This window comes from Vombatus ursinus, unplaced genomic scaffold (genome assembly GCF_900497805.2).
Source record: "Vombatus ursinus unplaced genomic scaffold, bare-nosed wombat genome assembly UNPS02014768.1, whole genome shotgun sequence".
NCBI lineage: Eukaryota > Metazoa > Chordata > Mammalia > Diprotodontia > Vombatidae > Vombatus > Vombatus ursinus.
The window spans coordinates 21,948,172-21,973,558 of record NW_020954546.1 but is presented as its reverse complement, the minus strand read 5'-3'; the positions used below and the strand labels follow the sequence as shown (position 1 = coordinate 21,973,558).

Sequence of the window (25,387 nt, the reverse complement as noted above, 5' to 3'; positions counted from 1 at the left end):
TTTCCTTCTTTCTTCCTTCTTTCTTTCCTTCATTCAATTTCTGTGCTTGACCTAGCAAGCTTGCCTTAGGGGCTTAATAAATATTTGTTGAATTGAATTGAGGATTGACATTTTTGGTTACCAGTTTTGCATTATATTGATTGATGATTTCATTGATGTGTGGATATTTCTTCCACAAGTGTTTCTTGCCAACTTCTCTACCCCGCCTTAGTAGGCTTATTATGAGCTCCTCTGTCTGAAAAAAAATCGTCTCTTGGTCACCAATCCTTTGGTGGGATGAAGCTTTTCAAATTTAGCTAAGCTTGCATTGTGGCCCTACAGGTATGTTGTCAGGCACCTTTTTAGGTTCTGTTAGGTTATGTCAGACCTTGGGCTGTGCTCAGTAACCTTGGTCTCCATGTCATGATGAAAGTATCAGAGTAGCACTTTTTTGGATTATCATAATAAATATTAAATGAGAAAACTGAGAAAAATCCTGTAATTGTATGAAAAGCAGGGATAGCCGTTCTGAATAGATTCAGTATATTTTGGCTGTTTTTATTGAAACTTACCTATTGTTGACTACATTAGTACATTCTTAAGTGTAAGATTGAAGTGGTATAGCTATTTTTATAGCATTGGACTTTTGTATTGGTTGAAATTGTCCCTTTTTTTAAATTTCTGTCTTTGCTTTTATATCACAACTGAAGCTGTTATAAGTAGTATATTTTGGGGAAAAACAATAATACTTATTTAGCATCATATTAATTAGGCATCTTAGCAAACTATTAAATCTGTTTATTGGAGGCTTTCTCTATTCACAAAAAGGGAATTGCTGTTAATTTGTAGTTGGATTGATGATATGATTTCTTGTTATTTGATGTAGAAATTGGCCACTTAAAAATATTACTTCATTTTTTTATGAAGTGAATCTTTTTTCCACTTCACATATCTGAAACTGATCAAGAATTAGAATTGCACAGCTCTTGGTAGAGATGAAGGTCTATTATGGATATGCGTACCAATGCTAAATTCAGCTATTTAGAGTTTTCTTAAGATATCTGTTTAAAATCACAGTGTATACCATTGTTCCAAAGAGATAAATTTGTAAAAGATTCTAAAAGTATTTCTGGAGATATAAAAATTTCCGTTATTTCCCCCCTCCCAAAAAAAAGGCATTTTTTCAGGTTGAGTTTAGAATAGTTTGAAGAAGAAAGATCAGAGAGAATCTTTGAAGAAGTCACATTGAAATGTATCATTTATATACAGAAACCACTTTGAAAGTCCAAGAAATCGATTTTGCCTGCCGAAATTGATGTTTGGTTATGTAGACTAATGAAATACGTAAACAGGGAGAAACATCTCTTCATCTTGGGGACTTGCCACAAAATCCGCAAAAGAAAGATTTCTTATCCATAGAGAATTTTTCCAAATGTTGCAGTTGGTATAGATGGCGTTAACCTAATTTGTTTTGAGCCCTGGAACAGTATATTCCATAGCCATGTAGGAAAGTCGTATGTAACCATCCTAACCAAGAAGTAAAAGGGGACATGCAGCTGGTGGAGTGGGGAAGGCAACAGATTTTTGCTAACAGTTCATCGATATTGATGTCTAGGACTCTTTGCAGAAGCCATGGTGCATTATTGGCCTAGGATTAATGTTGGATAGGAGGGGAAGAAATCACTCTAAATTGCACTCATTGCTGTAAAAGCTCATCTCTTTAACACTAATATTCTGGTGGTGCTTCGCAGCAGTGAATGATGAAACAGCATAATCTCTGAAGAATCCAGATTGCAAATAACCTCTTGGGCAATGAACAACTCAGATGATTGGTAAGAGTTGGCTACAGGATAATGTTCAGGAAGTGGCATAAAAGATACAGCAGATAGATAAATGATCAGAAAAGCACAATATGAATGAATGGTACACTGGTAAAACCCAGATACATCAAAAGGATAAGATGTAAAGACCTTCAGCATATTGGGTGGATTTTCTGTGGAAGATTAATGGAGAGAACTAGAATTCATAATTTTGAAAAGTGAAATTAAGAGGTTTTAATTTTGTGGAATACACCTAATCATGAATTGAATAAATTTTTATGTGTGTTATTTAATTTTGTGCAGAGACATTTGCATTAATTTAAATTCTTGACTGTGTAGAAACTTAAGGTTTTGTTTTTTAAATGTCATCCAACACTTAACAAATTCATATGGGTGAGACTCAAGTGTCTTAGACTTCTGCCTTAATGGTTTGTATCTTGACGACCTTGTCCTTTACTCAGTTTGGTATCTGTGGTTGTAGAAAGTTTCCGTTTTATTTCATACTGACTCTTTTAGTCGTTTTGTGAATATTTCAAAGTACTTATGGCAGTCTTAAATGTCTAATAGGTTGTACTGACCAAAGAATTCTTCACCTGTGGCCAAATGATTGGTGATAAATACCTCTCTGTTTTTTATCTGGGTTTGTCTTTTAAGTACCTCCTCGAATCTTACTCGGAGACTTTACAGCATGGTAGAACCAGAAGAGTTTATCCTCTGTTGGCCTGACTTTCAAGTATCCAGGGGTACTTTGTGTTATGAGTAGGGCTTCATAGAAGGATTTCATTAAGGAAAGCAGCGCGAGGGCTCCTTTAGTGAAGATGAGGTAACATGGAAAGCCCAAGTCTGGGACTGGTATACCTGCAAAAGAGAAAAGGCTCTTGAGAAAAACCTACTCTAGTATATTAGATGACGAAGTTGTGAGGGACCTGTGGAGAATATGGACAGACATTCACACAGTACAACCTGGAATACGTGGATTGCTGTCGGAACCTTTGGAAGGACTGAATACCTAAATCAATGAGATCACATCCATTGGAACATAATGGAGCCTAAGATGTGAGTCTGAGATTTAGGGGAAAACAAACAAAACAACAACATAAACCTCTCAATTCTGATATATAGGCTATAGGCTCTTACTGTTTTTCGTTCCAGTAGATGAAGGCAGTTTCTCGTTAAATATAAAACAGTGTTGTACAGAAAACTCTCTTTTATACTATATGTAAATGACTAGAAAGTTCAAATAATAAGTTTTCTTGATACTCTACAGTATCTATAGTGAGGATTAGTGTTTGACAACCCTTAGATAGACTTCAGAGATTCTAAAGTGCCTTATAAATCTTTGAAGTATTGTTAAATTAAGTTCAATAAAATTTTAGTGATAAGCATATTTTATTGCATTCAAATTGGTCATCCATTTCTGTTAAATATCATAAATGTTAGCCAAGTCAAGAAAAATAAAATCCCCCATTAGCCATGGCCAAAAAAAAGTATTCTTCAGTCTGTATTCTGAATCAGTTGCTGAGATTTCTATCTGGAGGTGGATAGCATGGTTCATCGTGAGGCCTCTGGAACTGTAATTGGTCATTGTGTTGAACAGAGATCCAAGTCTTTCAGAGTTGTTATTTTATAGATTGTCGTCCTGGCAGAGACCAATTTTTAAATGAGAGCATCTATCTTTTGGTTGGAAATTGAATTTTTATATTTAGTTAACAGTTGATATTACTAAAATAGAGTATAAAAAATCTTTGTTAAAAGATTTATTTGAATTTTTAAAAATATAGAAAGGTATCCTTCATTAAAAACATTTTTAAAAAAGAGGTATCCATGATACGTTGTAGTATTGTGTTAGAATTGTGCTTCTGAACACAGGAATTGTGACTATAAGCTCTTGTTCTTTTAGGTTTTTTTTTTAAATATATCTGTCTTACGGCTAGAAAGTATAAAATTAAGAAGCTAATTACGTCCTCATTAACAGGAAGTTTAGACTCGTGGCACATTGACATTAGTTATATTCAATTTTAATTATAGATACGTTCTAAGATTCAGTAAGGGCCAGTTTTAGCTGTGGTAAATGACAGAAGCTCAGTTTTTTGCTATAAAATAAATAAAGCTACACTAGATAAAACATGTCAACCTTGAATGTTGTAAACAATTGAATTGAGAGACTTGAAATTTAATCATTATTTACCATTTACTTTCTTTTCAGTGGATTCCATGTAGATACTTGTAAGTCATCATGTGTTGGCATATTGATGTTTTCAGCATCAAGAAATGAGTCTTTTTTTTTTTTGGAAGGTCTTGTTAACATTTCCGTATTGGCTCTAGCTGTAGTTTTACCTGGTGATAACAGTATCTTCTATAAACTGTTTGAGTTTGTGGGAATAGTGCAGAGAGGGATGGAGAGATGATAGAATTATAAGGTTTTTCTTTCTTCTCAGCTTCCAGTCTTTATTATAGATTATACCATATGAAAGTTGTTTCTGTACCCTTATCTTCAATTCTAGCAAGCCCTAAAACAGAACTTTCCACCTTCAAAATAGAAGTATTTTGTTACAGGTTTCAGAAGGGAAAGAATATATTTTATTCTTAGAAATACTCATGAAATGATAGTCTTTATTGTTACATTTAGAGCCAGTGGTTTCAGCTTCTTGTCCAACTATTTTGATTTGCTGATATGTAACTGTATAGAATTGTTTCTTCTTCTAGCCCCTCTCCATGCTTGGAGAAGTTTTAGTAAGTAGTCAAATGCACAAAAGTTGAAGTTGGAGAAGGGAGAGGAAGTGTCTCTAGAAACTGAAAATTAGCCCCTGGCAACTATAGTAATAGGTCACCTCTATGGAACACCACCAAGAATCAGGAAGTAAACAAAAAAAGGCCTTGGCAAAGCCAAAATAGGTGTGCCAAAGCCTATTCACTAAAGCTTTTATACGTTATTAGGAGTGAGAGCCAGGACTTGGTTTACCTTATTTATAAGCCCGCTCCGATGTAGAAGTGACAAATTAGAAAGGGGAGGAGACTGCTGTAAGTAGGCATAATGGTTCTAGTCTGAACTGATAAGCGAAGAGACAATATATTTTAAAGACCAAAAAGCACAACAGTCTAGGAGCATTTAGTATAGGGACCAGTAAGCCCTGAGACCATCACTGGAACATCAGTGAATCAAGATCTGTAATCAGTGTGGACACTTTCTCCACCAACACAGATCACAGCCTCTCTCTCCAACTTTTTAAGACCATGATGCTTCATAATTGCTCAGTCAAGCAATTGCCAGAGCCCTTTCTAGTTGTAGAACTTGGCCAGCACTGGCGCATAGTTGATGTTGTCTTTAAGAAGCCAGAGTTACCTCAGTTGATGAAACATTGGAGGACTTCTTGAATGAGACAATTATAGAATTGTATAATTCAACACAATTGTTGAGAAATTTTTGGTCATTAAAATTATATTCAGTATCATCTTTTAAAACATAGTGATATATGTAATACATTTTAGAACAATTACCCAGCTTAAAAATGGGTTCTTAACAGGTTAATCCCAGCTGGCTGGAAAACTAGAGTACCTACATTTAATTTGCACACCAGTTTTAATATTTACTTATTCTATGGTACCGAATAGGTAAGGTTTTGGGTTTTTTTTTAATATACTAGGCCATTTAGGTACATGCTGTACTTGCATTTTTCTCTAAGGGTTTCATTTGTCTAAGTCCCCCAGCTACTGCTAGCATCTTCCCTTTGAGATTATCTCCCATTTACACCATGTAAATCTTTGTATCCACAATTTTTGGCCATTCAAATGTGAGCTCCTTAAAGTCAGGAACTGTTTTTTTGCCCAATGCTTTGTGTAATACCTGGCTTTAGAGTAAGCACTTGATAGATAATTCCTTGTTGACTGACTAGGAGGAGTACTGAGAGGCCAGTGTCATGACAATCTGGAGGGAAATGGTCAACAGTATTAAATGCTGCAAAGAAATCAAGAAAGAGAAAGATTGAGTGAGGAAAAGGTCAGCAGATTTGGCATTTAAGAGATTATTGGTAATGTTGAAGAGAGCCGTTTCAGCTAAGGAGGATAATGAGCAAATTGAGAACCTAGAAGACTGGAACAATGGTAGCACCCTTCACAGCAAAAGGGAAGGAAGTTTTGAAGATGTGTGGGTAGGTTTGGGTAGAAAGATAGTATAATTGCAACCCTTTCATTCTGCCTGTGCTATGACCAGGAACAGATGACCTGGAAGATGGGGATCCTGTAGGATTGGGGAGTGGGATGGGGGCAGTTCCAGGAAATTTTGTCTGCACACCTGTTGTGGGTGTCAGGGTTGCATTTGGTTTTAACTGTCCTGAGGGGGCCCAAGCTGGATAAAGCCATGAGAGAGGGCAGGGTGTTAAAGAGGGCTATTGTTGAGGAAGAAGGTAGGATGTTACCTATCTTCCCCACTTCTGTATTGGTTGATCTCTACGAAGTCAAGTCAACACCCCACAAAAGGGACCATAGTTTGTTCTTTGGAGCCAATTGCTTTAGAGTAATCCTTGAAATTTTATAGTGAGACTAGTGGTGTTAGGTGACAAAACAAGACTCATACCAAGCCACCAAGCAGAAGGCTCCCTGGCTAGGTTCTGTCGCTGCTTATTGGGGTAATTTTCTGGTGGAAGGTTGGGGGGAGGGAGAATAAGGGGAAATTTCTTCTCCAGATTCTAAATCCTGGACTTTAATCCTTTCTTTTGATTAGCTTTAAAGTGTCCAGAGCAGGAAGAACATATACAGTTAGCTGAGGGGATTTGGGGGTGGTAACAAAGATAGTTAACAGGTATGCCATATATGTTACTCAGGTTTTTTTGGCTTAAGGCTTTTTTTCAGTATCTTCTAGGCCCTTTGTTTTTTTCTTACTTGTTAGTCTCTGAGTTCTACTCTTCTAGTCAAGGTTGAGCTATTTACTTGAGACCCTTTGGTCACTAGAAAAGCAAGCTCACTTTCTTTCCATACTCCAGATTTTCCTCCTACCTTCAGTCATTCCATCTTTTAGCTCTGGGCATTTTTTCTGGCTGTCTTTTTCTGGAAGCCTTCCCCAGCACCTCTTTAATTATTTCCTATTTATCTTGTATTACATTATTATATAGCTTGCTTTGTGTATAGTTGTTTGCATGTTGTCTTCCCATTCAGTTGTAAGCTTCTTGAGGGCAAGGCCTGTCTTTTGACTCTTTCTGTAATCCCCAGTGCTTAATACAGTGCCTGGCACATAGGTGCTTAATGTTTATTGATTGATTGAATCAAGCCTATTCTCCTCACTGGTTTACCGATTTGGCAAATTTCCCTAGTTTATATTCCCATTTTATATTCCAGAAAGCGGAGGAAAGATTCCTAGCAAAACTAATGATTTCATCTCTTACATCTTCCCTAATATTCATTCGTTAAATATTTTGAGTACCTGCTATGTGCAAGACATTCTATGAGTTGATATGTGTGATACAAAGGTGTATGAACCATGATTCTACTTTCTAGGAGCTCATAATTCATTATAAGCATCTTCTTTCTCTCCTTCCCTTTGTTGCCTCGCTTACTGAGACACTGGTCCATGGTCACACTCTTATCATTTGGCTGCCATCTTCATCATTCTAGTAACAGTCCTTTGTTTGTATTACACTTTAAGGTTTGCAGAGCACTTTCTCCATAATAACTGTGTTTCCCTATTTTACAGATGAGAAAACAGAGAGCTTGTTTGTTCGTGATCACACAGCCAGGGAGTGTTGGAGCTAGAAAAACGACAAAAGATTGGTAATAGTCAATGTTGGGGGTGTGGGAGCTTAGGCATACAGAAACACTATTAGTGGGATTGTTAATTGGTCAAACTGTTCTACAAGCAGTTAGGATTTATGTTAAAGAGAGCTAAGAATCCATCCCCGTTTACCCAGAAATTCCATTGCTAGACCTGTACCCTTAGGATGTCCAAAATAGGTCTTGTATACATTAAAGTATTTTATACCATCATTTTTTAGTAGCAAAAAAAACTGGAAACAAAGTAGGTGCCCATCAGTTGTGGAATGGCTAAACAAACTTTGGAACATAAATGTAGTTGGAATATTATTGCACCATTAAAAAAAGAAAGATGAATAGTAATTTAATTATTAATTGTGAGGGAAGAGTAGGAAGATTTATGTGAACTGATGCTAAATGAGATAGCATTACCATGGAAAGAAGAAGGGAAAAAAAAAGGCTGTTGTGGTGGGAGCAAAATTCTAAGGCTCTACTTTTTGCAGGTTGGGTTAGTTTTTCTTAAAAACTGGTCTTGAGATTTAATTGGTTAAAGGGACCTAGGATCAGGCTGTTGATTTAGCTTCCTAGTCACCTTAATACAAGAAGAGCCTGGACACAAGAGGCTTTAGCTTCTCTCTTAAGTTTCTGGCCACTGCCCAGCAATATGATCCATACCTGCTCCAGAAAGCTATGTGCTCAGCTCAAGGCTTTTATCCTTGATGGACATCTCTTCATTCCTCTAATTGTCTTTCACCTGTTATATCTCATTTTGATAACTGTTAGATGAGTTACGAGTGTCTTGTTATGTTTCAGTTTCAAAAAAGATGGGAGGTGGGGAATATGTATGGGACCACCTGATCAGACCTCAGACCTAGAGCACAACAGCTATACAATTACAACGATCAAATTTGGCCTAAGAGAATAGAGGAGAAGATGTTTTCTCCTCTTTACCATCAGTCAGCAAGCAAGTGAAGGGGACTGGGTGTGTGGAGCCAGTAACATTTACTGTTACACTTGGTTGGTGTGTTTGGGTTTGAATTTTTTTTCCCCCTACTCATGTTTTGTTTCTAGGGATATACCCTCTAGGGAGAGGAAGAGGTACATTTGAAAATGAAGGTGATAGAAAAACAAAAGACAGTAGTACATATTTTATAGAACTAGTACTAACATTTAGTGCATAACTTAAAGTTTTAATGCTCCTTCTACTACAGTACAGAATTCCACTTGAAAGCTTACTGACAGTTTTCTGGTTTCCTCCATTAGGATGTAAACTCTTGAGAGCAGGGACTATTTCTTTCTTTCTTTGGAGTCTCCAGAGATGAACACAGTGCCTGGCCTATGGTAGGCATCTAATAAATTTTCATTGACTGGAAACTCATTTCAAGGGAAAGGGACCCCCTTCTTTTTTGATAAATTGTGCTTCACTTTAATCAGTATGTAAATGGACATTTAAATAAATGAACAAAGCCAGATAGCAAAGGCTTTTTTTTTTTTTTAATTTCTCATTTTGGTCCCTTGGGTATTTGACACTGCCTTTGTGTAGGCTTGCACGATATACTCTATAACTTCATTCTTTGTCTTATTTCCGTAAGTTGTTCTTTGTCTATTCTGCCATTTTTTCTTACTCCTTATTATGTAGTCAGAAGCTCTCTCCTTAGGTATCTGCTCATTTTATTTCACTCCTCTGAAGAAATCATCCTGTCTTCATGCCTTCAGCCTTTATTTTGATGACACTTGAATCATCATCACTAGTCTTCACTTCAGCCAGACTCTAGTCCTGTATTTTCACTCCTGTAGGACATTTTCACTTTGAACTTGAAAGTCTAAAATTGAACTCAATATTTTCCCTCTAAAACTAGCTAGCCCCACTTCCTTGATTCTTTTTTTTCCCCCTGTTAATACTATTCTTTTCTAGGTTCAAAGCATCTTTGAATCTTCCCTCGTCTTTGTTCCTATTGTATATGTAGTCATCAAGCCCTTTTGATTCATCCTTTGCTATATCTTGTGTAATTGTCCCTTTGCCATTACTGTTGTCCAAGTTTTTATCCCCTTAGGCCCAGATTACTATAGTTGCCCCCCTCCTTACCTCTTAACAGGTAGTCCCATCTGGAGTCTACCTCCCAGTGAATTCATTTTGCACACTGCTATCAGATTAATCTTCATTGTACTATTAATCTGTTGAGGAGCCTTCTGTGGCTGCCTGTTGTGTACTTAACTATAAACCATAAATGCCTGCCTAGTGTCCAAAGTTGTTGGTAATCCAATCCCACCCTGCATATCACAACCCTATTTCTCATTAATATAAACCTTTCACTCCAGTCAAACAGGTATTCATATTCCATGTTTGTTTTGGTCATTCCCATATCTGTGGCTAAGGTATTCAGTTTCTTTTATTCTATTCTACCCATGCTTGGAGGGTTCTAACCCACCTTCTCTGAATCCTTTCTCGACAATACCAGACCACATTGATCAGACTCTCCTCACGTACATTTTTTCATTTGGTCCTGTTTTCTAGTGGTGTTGTTTCATACTGTTCTGTACAATTTAGTACTCAAAATATAATGTTCTCATTTTCATTAATTACTTTCTGGGCCTGGTATCCTGTAGACAAGGGACTATCTTAAGCTATTTTATACCCTTTAGACTGTACTGTTTCATAGGTGCTTGATAGTTAACTTTAATAATTGAGCTCCTTAGTTAGTTCTCAGTTATCTACCCCAATCAAAGAAAGCATTGGTGTGGATAGTAGCGAACTGTATGACCATCGTGACGACTAAGTGTGGTTTCCAATTGGTTAGGCAAAGCATTCTAGCAACTACCAGTGGGTTTCATGACAAGGAACTGTACTCCTGAGAGCAGGGTCGTGTTCCAGAGGGAGTCACATCCTAGACTATGAACAAATAGTTAGCACTTTGTGCATAGCTGGGATATGGCTTTATGTAAATTTAGTTGTCTTTCACTCTACTGTCAAACCACCTTGGCTCATCCACGAAGGATGACCTTCCAACCATTCTTGTTCTACTTGTCCCCTGCTTTTCATAGCTGGCTAACTGACAGTTGACAAAACACCTTTTTTCCCCCTTCACAACTGTCTTGATTGTGAAGAATGATCCTCTATTTCTCCTCCTTCCTCCCCCCCTCCCCCGCTAGCATCATTGATCGAACTTAAGGCTTGGTAGTGACTTCGGGTTGCCTTTATCATGAAATCTAAACTTCTTTAAGCTTTTTGTCTAGCTATTTCAATTAATATTCACTCTTTTCTGTTTCTGGGATTTTTTTTTTTAAACAAGGCATATTTGAACAAGGTATATATGTTGGCATATATAAACAGGAGCAGATTTTTTAAAAGTCCAGTTAACCCATTGTGACAAGGTCTTTTAAGACCATCATAGTTATTTGGTTGTGGTGGTTGTGTTTATTTTGTCTAATTGGCACTGACCAAAATGAGGAAGGGTGTCACAACTAGTTTTGGCCATTTGGGAAAGTTGAAAGGCTTTTTACATTTTAATTCTTAGAGTTCATTTAAAGCAGGTATTACTCAATTAGTGGTCTTTTTAGGATGTGAGCTTCTTGAGATACATGGATATACGAGATAAAGTGATTTTAAAAAACTACCCCACTTTTAAAATGTGTATCTCCAGAGCCTAATATTGCGCCTGTCACCTGCTAAGTACTTAATAAATGCTGACTGATTAACTAGAGTGAATTGGGTTCTCATGACAAGGTGTAGTTTCATATCCTCAAGTTTCTTTTTATTAAAAAATATATTTTCATTATCATCCCACAGCCACTTTTCAAGTCTTTGATTTAGCAACTCTAAGAAACTGGTCACCCTTAATTAAGAGGGAGGAGGGGGAATAAGTAAAAATAATAGCTTATATTTATGTAGTGTTTGTAGGTTTGCTAGTCATTTTGCATGTATTACCTTATTTAAGACTCCCATCAAGCCTGTGAGATTGGTACTACAACTTTGTATTTTAATTTTAGAAGTGAAGTAACTTGCTCTTGATCACACAACTAATGTCAGAAATGGGTTTCGAATCCAGTGTTCTGTCCTCTACTAATAAAACTATCCATTTTGATCTTAGGATTGCTGTGGTATTAGTAGTATTTGGTACTTTTTGCTTAATGTTTTAAAATTGAGCCTGTTAACTGAGTAGTCACATAAAATAAGTTAAAAGTCCATTCAAATTGCCAACATCAGAAAGGCTTGTTAACTAAAGTGTTTAGATTGTTTCAATTTGTAGCATTTCAGCATATACTTAAAGTATTAGCATTATCTTTCTTCTGCCAGTACCATTGATAATCATTATATAATTGTAAAAATAGGGATGCTGTTTTGACACTCCCAGATTTTTGGAAGTAGTAAAGCTTATCTTAGTTTCTGTTTTTTTCATGGTCAGAGTTAAAGGATGGAGGAAGATTGTTAACTTAGGGCTTAATGTTTTTGGAAAAACTTCTTTAATTGAACCCAGATGATTTATGGTCATTGGAATAAATTGGGATACAACCATTAGTATATAGTGAAAAGGGTTATTTATATATATATTTAAATCCTTTGGAGGTTGGTTCTTTGCAAATGTGGATATAGAGGGAAATTTCCCCTAAAAAAATTTGTTGTTGAAAATTGCCCCCTTTGCCAAAAATGATTAGTTATCTTTTTATAAGTAAATGAAAGATTTTTTTTGCTCTCTGTCACAATAGCTAGCTGAATTAATTTGCATATTTAATATAAGTTTAAATAAAGAGATATAAATTACTTGTAATTAAGGTTTATAAAAATATTTTTTGGGTAAGCTAAACAGTTGAACCTGAAGTTGGACATTTATAGAGTCACTCTTGATTATATAAATAGATAAGAGAGATTTCTCCAAATCCTTTAAAACATCAGCTACTTTTATCTGAATTTGGCATATGAAGCCACACTGGGATTATTTAGAAGCTTCAGAAGCTATTAGGGTAATTTCATCTTGGGAATTGGTGGCCTTTGCCTGAGAACTCTGGTTGCCTTTTAAAAATGTTTTTCATTGATATTATTTCTTCACACCTTGGACAGGGAGGCACACACTGGATGCTGTTTAGGAAAAGATAATATAATTCACAAAGAAGAAAAAACTTTTCATTTGGCCTTTTGAAACATTATCTTAGTCGTAATATAATAGTGTCTAGAGACAGATTCTCTTTTGATAAAGTGAAATTTTAAAATGGTTATCCCTTTTTCTTGAGTTTAGTAGTTAACCAGGTATCTTTACCTGAGAATAATTTGTAACCTGTCCACCATTAATTTTTCTGATTTGGTCATCTTCATTTGTAGTAGGCATCTAAATAGTTGAAATATTAAATTTTTCAAGTGACAGCATAGTGGTGAATTAAAATAAATAAAATAATATTTTTTTTGATATAAATGAAAGGAAAAAGAAAATGGTGCTCAATCAAATGAAGTCATTGGTATGGGTTTTAAAAAAATACAAAATTCATTTAGAAGTTTTCTTCCTCCTAGCAGCATCCCATAAATAAAAGAGCTTGAAAAGTAATCTCTAGAAAGAGTTGTTTTAGAATTCATCATTTTTCTTTCATTTGTTCCACTTAGTGTCAGCTCTTTTGTATACCACCAATGGTGAGATTTTAGGGAAGGCTTATACTTCTTATTGAATGATCAGCAGTGAGGAAAACAAGCAAATTGAAAAGCTTTTGTGAGTCTTTAGACTTCTCCTGTCATGCTCCCATGGTACATAGAAAAAGTAGCAGAATTTTTTCCTTTTTATTTCACCAGAGAACATAGCATCAGTAAAAGATGAACTAAAACATGTCTATAACCAAACTCATTATCTTTCCCATTAAACCCTCTCCTCTTCCCAACTTTCTTATTACTGACAAAGAGTCACCATCCTGACCATTGCTATTCTTTTCTAAAAAAAAAAAAAAAAGAATATTCTTTTTTCAAAATCTTGTCTTTTCTACCTTCAGAGTATCTCTCACACATCTTTTCTACTCATACAGTTTATTCCTCATACTCATACAGCTACTGCCACTCTGGTATAGGCCCTCATCACCTCATGTACCTGGACCATTGCAGTAGTCTTTTGCTTGGTCTCTCTGCTTCAAGGCTCTTCCCACTCCAATGTATCCTTCATGGACCCACCAAAGTTACAGCTTTAAAATACAAATCATTGTCAGGGCGGCTGGATGGCACAGTGGATAGAGTACCAGGCCTAGAGTCAGGAACATCTGAGTTCAAATTTGGCCTCAGACACTTACTAGCTGGATGACCCTGGACAAGTCACTTCATCCTGTTTGCCTCAGTTTCCTTATCTGTCAAATGAGCTGGAGAAGGCAATGGCAAACCACTCCAGTATCTTTTCCAAAAAAAACTCGAATGGGTCACAAAAGAGTCAGACATGACTGAACAATAGATAAGTCCCTGTCACCACTACCACACACCCCCTCCCACACACAAATCCATGCACATACACTCAGTACCGTGACTCCTTATTATCTCCAGGATCAAATATAAAAGTATGTGATTGGCATTTAAAGTCCTTCACAACCCGACCTTTAGCTGTCCTCACTCCTTTCCAGGTAGTCTGTGATTCAGTTACAAAACAAGTCAAGCATTTATTAAGCACCTACCATATACCAGCTGATGTGCCAGTGGCTGGGGATATAAAGTAAGGCAGAAAGCAGTCCCTGCTCTCAGAGAGCTTAGTCTCAGTCAGGCCTCACTGAAAAGTACTGGGAAGGAATATAAATACAAGTAGAAAGACAGTTCTAGGCCTCAAGGAGCTTACATTCTAATGGGGGAAGATAATACATAAAAGGAAGTTGAAAAGGGTCAGTGGTGGTGTACCCTACTAGGGGTCATGGTAGAGAAAGTCCATAGTGCAGCCTGGAGAGGAATGAAGGCATGACTGGTCTGAGCATCTTTCTTAAATGAAGTTCAGGTAGGATCCCTCCAGTCAGAGGAGGAGAGAGGAAGTATGTGAATTCCAGGGCTGGAATGAGCTTCCAGGATGAAGAGGTTTCTGAGGCATAGTGGTTGAAGACCCAAGTATAACCTGGAGAGAAAAGAGTCTAATGGTGATACAGCATGCAAACAGTTATGTACAAACGGGATAAAAAGAAGGTAGCCTCAAAATGAAGACAGGACCAGGAAGAAAGGCTTCTCTCAAAAAGGTGGTGCTGAGACCTAAAAGCAGTGGAGATGGAGATGAGGTGGGAGAGAGCCCCAGTTATGGGGCTAGGTTGGTATGTATGCAAGGAACTTGAAAGGAGACCATAGAGGATCACAGAGTGCTTAGAGGTGGAAGTAAAGAATAGAACAACTGGAGAGTTAGGAAGGGGTCAAGTGATGAAGGACTTGAAAAACCAGCAGATTTTATATTTGGTCCTGTAGTTAATAGGGACCCTCTGGAGTTTACTGAGTTGGGGTGAGGGAGTCATCATAGACCTGTGCTTTAGGAAGATCAGTTTGACAGCTCTGGGGAGGGAGGATGGACTGGAGTGGGGAGAGGCCTGAAGCATGGGTACTAACTCAAGAGTATAATTATTAATCTGAGGAGAGAAGGACAGTATATGAAAAATGTTACAAGGTGGAAATGACAGGACTTGACAGTTCAATTGAATATGGGGGATGAAAGAGTAGGGAGTTGAAGGTGATACCTAGATTGTCAGCTGGGAAATGGATGATGATACCCTTAACAGGTATACTGGCCTACTTGCTGTTCACATATGGCACTTCATCTCCCAATTCCAGCCATTTGCATTGACTCTCCTTTACTGCTGCCTTGAATGAAAAGGTGGCCTTTCTCCTTGCAAGGCAAAACTTGTCTACATGCACAAGTTGATCCCATTCCTTACTGTCTTCTCCAGCAGATTGTCCCCTTTATCATTCCCCACTTTTCCACTTATCTTCATCTCTGTCTGGCCACTTCCCTGCTTCTTACAAATATGCCTGTGTTTTTATTCCCCCTTCTCACAAAACCTTTACTTGATCCATTCATCTGCACTAGTTATCATCCCATACCTCTCCTTCCTTTTGTGCCTAAACTCTTTGAGAATGCTGCCTGCAATTGATATCTCCATTTCATTTCTTCTCACACTCTTCACTCTGTAGTCTGGCTTCTGATCTCATCATTGACTCAAAACTTCTCTCTCCTAAAGGTTGCCAGTGATCTCTTAATTGTAAAAAAAAAAATCTCATGGGCTTTTCTCAATACTTATACTTCTTGACTTCTTTTCAGCCTTTGACACTGTTGATCACCCTCTTATCCTTGATACTCTTTTCTCTAGGTTTTGGTGAGGCTACTTTCTCCTGGTTTACATCCTATCTGTCAACTCCTTAGTTTCCTTTGCTGGATCTAGGTCACACCCATAAAATAGGGGTATTTCAAGGCTCTCTTCCTCTCTTTTCCCTTTATACTTTTTGCTTGATTATCTCATCACCTCTGATTTAATATCTGTGGTGCAGATGATTCTTAGATCTGCTCTCATAGCTCCTGACCTGCACCCCTCACATCTCCAGCTGCCCATTGGACATCTAGAACTGGACATCCCAAAGTCATCTTAAATTCAGTATGTTTAAAACTGAACTCGTTATCTTTCCCTCCAAACTCCCTCCCCTCTGACTTCACTGTTACTATTGAGGGCACCACTATTCTTGCAGTCACCCAAGGATGACATGCTACTTATCATCCTTGAGTCATCACTCTCTTTAACCTATATCCATGTGTTGTCAGGACCTGTTGATTTTTACCTTTGCACGATCTCTAATATATGCCCCCTTCTCTCCTCTTGAAACTGCCACCAATATGGTGCAGGCCGTCATCACCTCATAACCTGCATTATTGTAATGGCTTGCTGATTTGTTTCTGTGCCTCAGATCTCTGCCCACTCCAGTCCATCTTCCTGTTGACCATCAAATTTATCTTCCTAAAGTGCAGGTCTGACTATGTCACTCCTCTGTTTAATAAACTCCAATGGCTCCTTATTACCTCCAGGATTAAATATAAAATCCTTTGGTATTTAAAGCCCTAAATAACCTGGCCCCCTCTGACCTTTCCAGTCTTCTTTCACCCCAACATACTCTGCTATCCAGTGACTCTAATCTTGCTGTTCCTTGTACAAGACACTACATCTCTCAACTTAAGGCATTTTCACTGGCTAGTCTTTTCATCTCTGCCTCCTGGCTACTCTGGCAAGTCCCAACTAAAATCCCACCTTCTAAACAAGAAGCCTTTCCTAATCCCCCTTAATACTAGTGCCTTCCTGCTGTTGATATATCCATTTTATCCTGTATATGTCTTTATTCTTAGTTATTTGCATGTTGTTTCCTCCATTAGATTGAGAGCAAGACGTCTTTTGCTTTTCTTTTGTTCCCCAGTGCTTAGCATAGTATCTTGAACATAGTAAACACTCAATAGATGTTTGTTGACTGGCTGATCCCCAAACCTGAACTGTTCTTCCCTCCTCACATCTGCTCCCTGGCTTCCTTCAAGACTCAATTTAAATCTCCCACCTTCTTTAGGAGCCGTTTGAGGGCAGAGACCATGTTTTTGCTTGCCTTTCTTTATATTGCCATCACTTAGCATAGTGCATGTCACATAAGGAGAGCTTACTAAATACTTGTTGACTGCCAGAATAAAACAATTTGGTGGTATTCTATATTTGTGGAAGAATAACCCTCCCCTTTTATTATAATTAAATGAATACTTAGATATCCAAGTATCAATGTCAGTTTATCAATGATTTTACATAAGTCCCCATTCCTATTATTTATACATTGATGCACATTTCATAATCACACTTTCAAAAAACTTAGTTGACTTTGTCGCTGAGAGATTTTGTTGATGAATAAAAATGACTTGTTGACTAAAACTTTAAACTGCAAATGAGGGTTAGAGGTGTTTTATTATTTCAGATTGGTTGGACAGCATCTTTTTCCATTTAGTATAAAAATCCATCCAAGAAAATACCCAAGAGATTTTATAAATATTTCTTTTGATTAGTGTGTTAGTATTTTGAATTACCACTGAAATTTGACTACTATAATTATTTTCCTTGTGTCTGATTTTGCTTTAGAAACCTAGGTGACCTTTTTCAACACTGATAGCTTTTTATATTTCTACTTTTGACCCTTTTAGTGCTAGCTTTGTTTAAACTCTCAAACATTTAGTAGCCATTCTTCATTTTCTCTTAGCAAATCCAGTGTGTAAGAACACAGTATAAGGTATGTGTACTATATGTGTACATATATATACACACACACACATATATGTATTTATAGTAGATATGTACTATAACAACTATAAATTTTTGTTTGTGAAGTAGGAAATTTATTCATCAGTGTACTGCTATCCTAGAAATAGTGATAGTATGGATCATCGGTATCAAACTTAAATAGAAATGGATCTCTATGGGCCTCACATTGACTTAGAAAACCACAAATTAATATTACCTATATTGTATTTTATTTGTTTGTTAATCATTTCTTAATTACATTTTAATCTGATTCTGACAGTGTGGCCAAGGCAGCAAGTTTGAAACCTCTGGCATAGATAGTTTCAAAGAAATTGATCAATCAGCAAGTGTGTTAGGCACTGATGATACAAGTACAAAAGAAGAAACAGTTCCTCACCTACTAATAGGGAAGATAGCATGTATGAGTAAGAGTATGTGTATGTGTATGTGCATGCACATGCAGCATAGATATAAAGATATATACAAAAGCAGTTAAAAACAAGGTAGTTTGGGAAGAAGGGCACCAGAGTTTATGTAGAACTGCATCTTAAAAGGAAGAGAGCAGGAGTGTTTGAATATGTAAGTTATTAAACAAATATTAAATGTCTATATGCTAAATATTACCAGTAATATAAATGTATAAATTTTTTTCCTTTCCTCAAGGGCTTTGTAATTTCATTGGTAATAGAAACCACACACATACGTGTGTTTGGAGGGAGGAAGACATTTGAAATAGGCATCAGGAAAAATTGAAATATTTTCTCATATCTTTTCTTTCACAATCTCTGAACCTTTTAGGTAACTGTAAAACCTAGCATGATAAGATTACTAGAGCAACTTTGAACATAGTAAATTTCTAGAGCAACTTTGTGGCATTGAATAAAGTACAATAAGTAATTTAGCATTTATCTGATATCTAATTGCTATAATGACATTATAGCCCAGTTGGATTAGAGGAGCTTTGGCACTAAGAAACAGGGTATATTTATTTATATTTTCCAAGCAGTTATTTTCCCTTAATTGATATTGAGATTATGCTTAACTGTGGGGCATTAGAAAATTTAATAGTTTAGTAAGTTTATCTACAAACAAAATAGACCAAAAATTAAGGGAAATTTTGTAGTCATTTAATTCACCAAGAATGTTGAGCCTAATTTTCTATAGAAAGGTAGTCTTTAAGTTTTGCTGTCCTCCCTGAGCTTGATTCTGCAACAAAATGTGATGCAGGACCATAAAGGTAAATAGTTGGTTTTGTTTGTTTTTTAACATATCTCATGTATGAAGGAAGAGATGGCTGATAAATTCTTGCTTAAGCCTTCCGTGAATATCACATTGAACTTTTATTTACCTGATTCCTCTGGAAAGACTTGTGTGAAATTTTTCCTGGAAAATTGCTCTCCATGTCTGTATTATTGACTCCATGTGTTTCTTACCTTTTAATTTTTCTTCTTTGATGACTAACTAGCAGCTTTAATTCTTTTCTTCCGAGTGTCATCTCTAACACATCTTGCCCTAGCTCCTCCCTTTTCAGTCTTTTGGTAATATTCTCTGATTTGGAGAACCACTGCATGAATTTCTGTGGGCTCTAGGGATTCCCAAACTAATTCTGGTTAGTTAGTAATGTGGTCATAAGTCACAGCATTTGGGGTAAGGATAGGGGGAGAGAAGGCAATCTAGGGTAAGTAACTTGCCCAGGGTTACATAGCTATTGTCTGAGGCGGCGGTTGAAAACTCGGGTCCTCCTGACTCCAGGGCTGGTGTTGTATTCACTGTGCCACATAGCTGCCTCAAGTCTATTTTTAGAATTAGGGGGGACATTAGGTGCTATCTCAATCTAACTCCCTCATTTTACAAATGAGAGAACTGAATAGCATGTATCTCTTTGGGTGGCTCTTGCTATTTCAGCACTTCTATGGGGCATTTGTGGCATCACAGCAGCAACCATATGGCTCTAGGAAAGATTTAATTCAGGATTGAATCATAAAACACAATCAACTGTTTTGTTATTGTTGCTTTGATAATGCACACTACTCACTAGAATAATTTTACCTTATAGTTTTGAAATTTGATCATTTGAATTTTGAGTTTTTGTTTAGTTTTTTTATTCTCTCTAGTCTTTTTGTTTTGTTTTGGTAGTTTCATTGATTTCATTTTTTTACATTACCATAATCTACTTCAGTAAGTATCCTTTCCCTTCCCAGAAAATCATCTCATATAATGAATAAAAATTTTTAAAGGCTCTTCCCCCTTCTGCCCAGGGGGCCCAGCAAAACTGTTGAATACATTGAAAAAGTATGAAAATATGTGCAAAGTGATGAAGATGTCTTCACATATCTATTATTTCAAGCTGTACTTGTATCTTGTATACTTGTATAATTTTGTATCATTCACTTTTAATATTTTTGTTCCTTCCATTTACGTTGTTGAAGTCATTATATATGTTGTTTTCTTGGCTCTGCTTGCTTTGCATTAGTTCATGTAGATCTTTATGTACTTTTCTGTATCCATTCACATTTGTCATTTCTTATTACACAATAATATTCTGTTATATTCATATACCATGTTTTGTTTAGCTGCTCCCTAATCAATAGGTATCTACTTTGTTTCTTTGTTGTCATAAAAAGTGCTGCTATAAATATTTTGACATATATGGGGACTTTATTCTTTTCAGTGTCTTTAGTAGACTTTATTCTTTTCAATGTCTTCAGTACTCATTTTGTTTGCTTTTTTTTTTTTTAAGTTGTCATCTTATAAGCATTTAAGCAATTTTATTTGTTTTTGGTGTCTTGAGGAAATAGTCTTGTTCCTTGGAGCTTCTAATCAAATGATGTTTTTCAAAAGTGCTGTGTATCTTCTAGAACCTTTTATTTAAATTTTTCATTTTTTATTATTAATTCAGTAGTTTCAAAGTTGTCCCTGAAACTGCTTGTTTGAAACTGCTTTGTCCCCTGCTTGTCTACGTTTCCCTCTGAACTTCCTTCTGTTATCTTATGTGCATTTTATAAAAAATGCTTCTATTACATTTTGGCAGGGAGGGAGGGACAGTCTCTATAATTAACCTTTTCTTCACTTTCCCTCAGCTATGTTTTTAAAAAGGCCTCTTTTGCAATAAAATAAAATAAATGAGATTAGTAAGAAAAAAATCTATACTTGGATCTTGTCTGAAATTGTATGTTATTCTGCATCCCTTGGTGTGTTGATCATAGCTCTTAAGCCTTATAAAATTGTTTCATTAACAGTACTGGGTTTCTTGTTATTCAGTCGTTTCAGTTGTGTGTGACTCTTTGTGACCCCATTTGGGGTTTTTTTGGGGGGGCAGAGATACTGGAGTAGTTTGCCTTTTCCTTCTGCAGCTCATTTTACAGATGAGGGAAATGAGGCAAGCAGAGTTAAGTGACTTGCCCAGGGTCACATAGTAAGTTTTTGAAGGCAGATTTGAACTCAGTAAGACTGGTCTTCCTGACTCCAAGCCCAGAAGTCTTATCTACTGCACCACCTAGGTGTCAACTTCATTGCTTACAGAATATAAATTAACAAATGCATTAATGTATGACTTTTTTCTGATTGCCTTTTTTCTGTATCTTTAGTGAAAGATCATTTTAGAACTGTCTAGTTACCTAAGGGACAGCAAAGTTGTTGAAAATTATGTAATTGGAGAACTTAACTTAAGGAAATAGGGTTGGTTTTTTTTTTTTTTTTCCTCCTAGATTCCTGTACCTCCACTGCATTGATTTAATCTGGACCGGGACATAGTTCAGAATATTGACATTTTGGGGTAGCTAGGTGATGCAGTGGATAGAGCACTGGCCCTGGAGTCAGCAGGACCTGAGTTCAAATCCGGTCTCAAGACATGTAACTCACTAGCTGTGTGACTCTGGGCAAATCACTTAACCTTAATTGCCTCACCGAAAAAAAAAAAAAGAAGAAGAACAGAATATTGACATTTTATTACAGAATAGTCTATGACAGTTGCTTCATCATGCAATATAGGACTTTGAGTCTTATAACATTAAAGAAGTGATTTTTATTGTTTCTTAATGGAGTTATTTTCAAAATTGAACATGGAAGAACTTAGAGAAAATTCATTTCAATTCAGAGAACTTCTAAGCAATTAATATTCAGACTACTGTCCTAGATATAAGGTTCTGATAAATTCCCTCATGGAACTTTTATCTTGGATTGGAGGGATAAGGTAATGCATAAATTAGTAGTACAGAAGGATGCCAGTGTTTTGTTAACAGAGGTACTAAAAAATGCAGTTTGAGGGGAAAGATACTGACCAATAGTAAGAAATCAAAGGCGACTTCATGGAAGGAGGGGCATTTAAAATAGCTTTTAACATAAGGAAGGAGGATTTTCTAGGCATAACTTGAACAAAGGCACTTGAAGCAAGAAATAATAGGATGTTTGGGTGTCGGTAGTACACAGTTGACTGGATGACATGGGAAGTGGAAGGTAGATTGAAAGGACAGAATTGATGAAGTAGATTCATCAGTTATAGGCAACTTTGTCTCACAAGTTTGGTAGTAAAAGAGAGAAAAGGGAATATGGTGTGGTAGCACATCTTTTGATGGTAAAGAATTTGCAGCCTTTGAAATAAAGATCCCTGTCTAATCACCATCTTCATAATTCCTGCTCAAATTCTTCAAAGGGTAAGGGATACTCTCTCATTAACACTGTTGTACGATGAGGTAGGTGAAGTGGTTTCTGAAGTTCATTATGTTAGCAATGCAGAACATTTTGTGTGTTGGTGACAAATCAAAGGATACTTATAACAACCTTGAAGATTATGGGAGGGAGAGAAAATCACCTGGAGGAGAGAGCTTTTTCAGATGTATATCACATATATATATACACACACACAAAGGAAATCAGATTAGGATTCACTAAATTGGATTTTTAAACTGCTACTACTTAACTGTGTACGTAGTATCATTGTGGGGGGGGAAATGCTGGATTTGGAATAGAAGGCCCTGAGCTGATCCAGCTCTGCCATAGTGCCTTGGGACAAGTCACTTGACTTCTCTGTTTGTCAGCTCTCCTTATTAGTGAAATATGAGGGAATTGAACTAGAATTCAGGGCTTCCTAAACTTTTGCTGCTTGCCATCCCTTCAGTGCTTCTTAAGTTGTGGGTTGCGACCCACAGTTTAAGAAGTGCTGGACTAGATGGCCTCCAATAGCCCTTCCAGCTCTAAATGGGTCATCCAGGGACCTTGAATTAGCGGCTTTACCTCAGGCTTCTCAAATGTGACAGGGAGATGATGTATACTTTACTTCAGTCTGATAGAGAGATGGCCCTTTTCCTTGCTAAGATCTTCTTTGTTCACTACTTTCCCTCCTTTCTCCTGGGGCAGACTACCTCTACAATCGTGTTCAATCCAAGGCCCCCCTATGGTCTCACCACACTATTTTCTCCTCAAGGTTTCAACCTATATCTCCTCCTTTTCACAGTCAAACTCCTAGAAAAAGCTGTCTACATTCTTTGCTTCAGTCAGTAGGCATTGATTAAAGTGTCTGCTGTGTGCTAGGCACAGAGGGGATTCAGAGACAAAAATTAAAGTCCCTTTCCTCAAGGAGCTTAAATTTTGTCAGACAAGGAAACATAGATTAATAATGATGATGATGGTGTTAATAGCTAGCATTTATATGGTACTTTAAAATTTACAAAGTGCTTTACAAATATTATCTCATTTGATCCACACAGCAACCTGGGCAGAGGTGGGGGGAGAGGTAAGTGCTATTCTTAGCCCCGTTTACTAGATGATGAGGAAACTGAAGCAGATGATTAAGTGTGACTTGCCCCTGGGAACAGGGGTCACCCAGCTAGTAAATATTAGGGGCCAGATTTGAACTCTCATCTCTCCAAGTCCAGGGCTCTATTCTCTGAGCCATTTATGTTATGTGTATAGTAATTTATGGATGGGAGGCCCCAGCATCTGGGGGCAGGTTGAGGATTAAGAAAGGCCTCTCATGTGGAAGGTTGTGCTTGAGCTGAGTTTTGAATGAAACTAGGGATTTTAAAAGGTGGAGATGAAACAAGGAGGGTGAATTCTAGGAATGGGGTAGCCTTTAACAAATGCCTCCAATTATCCTTTCACTTCACAGTCTGGCTTTCAGTTTCATCACTCAACTAAAATTACTTTCTCCAAAGTTACCAATCTTTTGTTTCTCCATCATCTATATTTCCCAGTAACTCTCTCCCCCCACCTCCCTTCTCATATGAAGCAATACCTTATAACAGAAGGGGAAAGGGGGACAGTAGTTCAACAAAACTAGTCAAGACATCAGAAAGTTGGACATTATCTGTAGTGTTCCACACCCATACCCCATACTTCTTCAAAGAAGAGAGGCACAGGACAAGCGAGGTCATGATAACTTTGCAGCACTTGGTTTCAGTTGCTTCATCATCATTCTTTTCTTTTACATTGTTGTAGCCACTGTGTGTGTTTTTTTCCCACTCATGCTTACCTTGCAGCAGCTCATGTAAGTCTTCCCATGCTTCTCTGTCTTCATTAGATATATTGTTTCTTGCCCTACAGTACTATTCCATCTGTCCTCTAGGTTTGTGGTTCAAAGCCTGGCTCTGCCGCTTACCTCCTCTCCGACTTTGGGCCAGTCACATTTCCTCTCTGGTCCTGGTTATCATGGATCAGCGGAGGGGGCTGATTAAGTGGCCTCTGAGGTTCCTTCTAGTTTTAAATCTCTGACTATGTGATCCTAGGGTCTCTCTGGTCTTTCTCTTTCAGTTACCATGGAGTCAGTTACCACCTCTATTCAATAGCCAACCCTAAGGATCTCTCTTCAACTCTAGTTCTGTTTTACCAATTGCCTAGTGGACATCTCAATCTTTATGTCTCGTAGGCATCTCAAACTCATATCTGAAACAGAACTGTTCTTCTCTTCCCCACTTCTTGGGGTTTATCTCCAGGAAAGGCTCCCAATTAGTCCCCTGGGCTGGGCACCAGCAGCTGTGTAGGTGCTGTTGGGAAAATTCCCCCTTTTGGCCGACTCCTGTTTGTGATTCTCCTTCCCCCATCACACACACACACACACACACACACACACACCTCTTTTCATTTTCAGTGGCACAGAATGAGTCTCATAGGTTGAGTAGGTATAGGTGGGTTGCATTCTGTATCCCAGATCCTTCCCCCCAAGCCATCCCTTCTTCTCTTCATTGTTTCTAAAGAGGGCGCCAGCCTCCTTCTGATTGCATAGGTTTGCAACCTTAAATTTTTCTTAAATTCATTTTTCTTCATCCCACATATCCACTTAATTTTCTAACTCTGTCAAGTCTACTTCCACAGTATCTCCTTCTCTATTCTCACATAACCACCAGCCTGGTTTAGGCTTTATCGCTTTTAGCCTGGACTCTTGTAGTAGCCACCTTTGTCTCCCTGCTCAAGTGTTTGTCTGCCTGCTCAAGTGTGTATGTATCTACTCTAATCTGTCCTCCACATACCTGCTAAAATGATTTTCCTAGGGTGAGTCTGATTGACACTCTTAACACGTTTCAGTGACTCTGTAGTGTCTGATCAAATATTGTTTCATCTTTATCTCATCCTTTCAGAATTTTTTATGTTTTATAACATAATTATTGGTGTAGTTG

General features: G+C 37.3%; 1 protein-coding gene across 3 annotated transcripts in view; it reads left to right on the top strand.

Annotated features, from left to right (window-relative positions):
* PAFAH1B1 (platelet activating factor acetylhydrolase 1b regulatory subunit 1) overlaps positions 1 to 25,387 on the top strand; it is a 71,344-nt gene that overhangs the window by 7,023 nt on the left and 38,934 nt on the right. The window contains exon 2 of one of the 3 annotated variants that reach the window (XM_027861605.1): positions 7,486 to 7,562. The exons of the other annotated variants lie outside the window; for them this stretch is intronic. The gene's annotated coding sequence lies outside the window, so the exon portion shown is untranslated. The remainder of the gene's footprint in view (positions 1 to 7,485; positions 7,563 to 25,387) is intronic. 3 annotated transcript variants of the gene reach the window in all.